General features: G+C 43.2%; 1 pseudogene; it reads left to right on the top strand.

The window, feature by feature from the left end:
- Positions 1-2,948: 2,948 nt before the first annotated feature.
- Positions 2,949-3,408, top strand: LOC124697362 (annotated as a pseudogene).
- The last annotated feature ends 402 nt before the right edge of the window (positions 3,409-3,810 follow it).

The following is a 3,810-nucleotide window of genomic DNA, read 5'->3' on the forward strand; positions in this document are numbered from 1 at the left end:
ACAAAATGGTGTGGCTGAACGCAAAAATCGGCATTTACTTGAAGTTGCTCGCTCACTCATGTTTACTATGCATGTTCCAAAAATTTTGTGGAGTGAGGCAATTAAAACTGCAACATATCTCATAAATCGCATGCCTCTTCGTGTTCTTGGTTATAGAACGTACTCCCGCTGAATGTTTGTTGGGTTCTAATGACTTTCTGGTTCCTCCAAAGGTTTTTGGGTGCGTTTGCTTTGTGCATGATTACAGAAATTCTGTAGGTAAGTTGGACCCGCGTGCCTTGAAATGTGTTTTCACGGGCTACTCTCCTTCTAAGAAAGGTTATAGATGTTGGTGTCCTTCTGAACATCGGTTTTTTGAAAGCTCCGATGTAACCTTTCGTGAGCATGAACCGTATTATGGACCATCACTGGATAGTGGTATTGCCCTATTACCACTTGAAGGTCAACAAGAGGGGGAGAATGGAAGTAGTTCATTTATCCATGTTCTTGTTCCCCCTTCAAGTGGTACAAGTGGTTCCGTAATTCATGATAATGTGTCATCCCTTGAAAATAATTTGTCTAATAATAATGATTTAAGTCAGGGGGAGGAGACACACCATGATGGTCCTGATAGTGAGTCTTGTCCTGGAGACACTGTGGATGCAACAGGAAATTCGTCACTTCCATCTCAAGGTGAAGATGCTATCATGCATGAGGACCCAGGTACTAATAGTACTTACCCTAGTTCTACATCTCCTATTAGCATTACAGGGCAGAGTGACAACCAACTATCTACTATTAATCTACAAGCTAATTTACCTATTTCCCAAAGAAAGTCAACTAGAACCCGCACTATTCCCGGACATCTTAAAGATTTTGTCGGGTATAAACATAACATTTCAAACTTCATTTCGTACAAACATTGCAGTCCAACTTTCCAAAGTTTTATTGCCTCTTTGGACTCTACCACCATACCATCTCACTGGATAGTAGCTTTAGAGGACCCAAAATGGAGGGAAGCAATGCTTGATGAGATGAGAGCATTGGAAAAAAATGAAACATGGGAGCTTGTGGATCTACCGCAAGGTAAGCAACCTGTAGGCTGTAAGTGGGTTTTCTCCGTCAAACACACTCCAGAGGGGAAAATAGATAGATACAAAGCTCGGTTGGTAGCTAAGGGTTACACACAAACTTATGGTATTGATTATGAAGAAACATTTGCTCCTGTTGCAAAGATGAATTCGGTCAGGACACTCATTTCCTGTGCTGTAAATCTAGATTGGAGTATCTATCAAATGGATGTAAAAAATGCTTTTCTCCATGGGGATCTCCAAGAGGAAGTCTATATGGGAGTATCTATCAAATGGATGTAAAAAATGCTTTTCTCCATGGGGATCTCCAAGAGGAAGTCTATATGGACATTCCACCTGGTTTTGAATTAAGTGAGCATACAGGGAAGGTGTTGCGCCTCCGCCGCTCATTGTATGGCTTGAAACAATCACCACGAGCATGGTTTGATCGGTTCAAACAAGCCATGCTCAAAAGAGGTTTTTACCAAAGCAATGCAGATCATACATTGTTTTACAAGCATAATGATAATGGAGTTGCAATTTTAATAGTATATGTCGATGACATTGTGATAACAGGTGATAACCACAAGGAAATTGATGACCTGAAGTGTCACCTAGCACAAGAATTTGAGGTGAAAGACCTTGGGCACCTAAGATATTTTCTTGGCATAGAGGTCTCTCGTGGATCAAAAGGTATATTTCTATCACAAAGGAAGTACACTCTAGATCTGCTTAGAGAAACCGGTATGCATGATTGCCGACCAGTTGCAACTCCTATAGAACATAATCATCGCCTTAGTAGTGATATGGGAACTCCCGTTGATCGGGAGCGTTATACGAGACTTGTTGGAAAATTGATATATCTTTCCCATACACGCCCTGACATTGCATTCGCGGTTAGTGTTGTTAGCCAATTCATGCATGACCCTAAGACAGCACACTTGGATGCTTTGAATAGAATTTTAAAGTACCTTAAAGGGTGTCCAGGGAAAGGTATTTTATACACTAAGCAAGGAGGTCTTCAAGTTGAATGCTATACATATGCTGATTGGGCAGGGTCTTTAGATGATCGACGGTCCACTTCGGGTTATTGTGCATTCATTGGGGGTAATCTCGTTTCATGGAGGAGTAAAAAACAATCCGTGTGGCGAGATCAACTGCAGAGGCAGAATATAGATCAATGGCTCATGGCATATGTGAACTATTATGGTTGCAGGTTCTCTTAGTAGAATTAAAGTTGCCTTTGCATGTACCGCTGATGCTTTATTGTGATAATAAGGCTGCCATTGATATTGCAAATAACCCTGTCCAACATGATAGAACTAAGCACATCGAAATTGATCGACACTTTATCAAAGAAAAACTTGACAAAGGAATAGTGTGCTTACCATATGTTACCTCGGCAAGTCAGGTAGCTGATATCCTCACTAAAGGATTGCCTGAGAGAATGTTTTCTGTATTTTGTAGCAAGATGGGTCTATTTGATGTGTTTGCCCCATCTTGAGGGGGAGTGTTGGACCTAGTTGTAATAGTCAAAGCTATATGGACTAGATTAGAAAAGTAGATGAACAATTAATGTAGAGGCAGGTAGAAGACTCGAGAGGTGTGAGTGTGCTACTAGATATTTGACTCCCTCTCCCCTGATTGTATGTACGAAAGAAATATTCCTAAAATAGTAGAGATCTAGCCACGAATCTCTTCAGTTATACTACAAAGGTTAATTAGTTAGTCTTTCATCGTACATGACATGGAAGTTTGCATTTCGCGGCACTCCAAGGAGGGCAAGAGGCACATCAGTACTCCTATGCCAGCTTGCCGCTCTTCCTTTCCTCTCCGTATATATACACCCATACGTCTATACTAGCTCCAACATCCCATCCTATTTGAAACAAACTGTGTTCAAGAATGGCGTCCAACCAGGTCATCCTCTTCGCCGCCGTTCTGCTCGATCTCTGTCCTGGCCGCAACCTCCGCCAGCGTCGGGAACCAGTGCGTTCTTGGGTGGGCGATTCCGCACAACCCACTCCAAGTCTGCGGCACCTACGTGGTTAGTCAAATATGTGGTGTAGGTCCTCTACTCTTAACCTGGGACATGAAGGAGCGGTGCTGCCGGGAGCTATCGGCCATCCCGGCGTATTGCCGTTGTGAGGCGCTGCGAATTCTCATGGATGGGGTGGTGACGGCGGAGGGCGTGTTCGAGGGCGGCCTCCAGGACATTCACATGCCCCAGTTACAGTGTCCTAGAAAGATGCAGAGGAACTACGCCGCCACCCTCGTTTCCCCGCAGGAATGCAGCCTAACGACCATCCATGGCGGCCCCTACTGCCTCTCCCTGGTCGGCAGTCAAGTGGCCGTGTAACTTTTGTCCTAAATTGCTCCTGAATAAGCGTGTTCCATCGATGGAAGGACCGCATGCATGTATGTGCAATTGTGCATGCACCTGGCCTTATGCGTATGTGTCATATGTTGAATATACCCTAGTTTCTGGAGTACATCCCTTCTACAAATATAATGGACAAGGGTACTTTCGTGCAAAAAAAAAAGTTTCAGGCATGGAAAAAAGATCAAACACGGTGTAATCAACTCAAGAGACGGCCATCTGAAATAACAATATGAGGTATATAATGGTAAAGACTAGAGAGCTGAATTCCGTGCCGCTGGCTAGCTCAAGGCTAAATACAAACCTACGTATATTATGAACTTCTTGCTATAAAAGGTAGCATACAAACCATAGAAGAAACGGCGAAATCAATTACTTGAG

This window comes from Lolium rigidum, chromosome 3 (assembly GCF_022539505.1).
Source record: "Lolium rigidum isolate FL_2022 chromosome 3, APGP_CSIRO_Lrig_0.1, whole genome shotgun sequence".
Lineage (NCBI taxonomy): Eukaryota > Viridiplantae > Streptophyta > Magnoliopsida > Poales > Poaceae > Lolium > Lolium rigidum.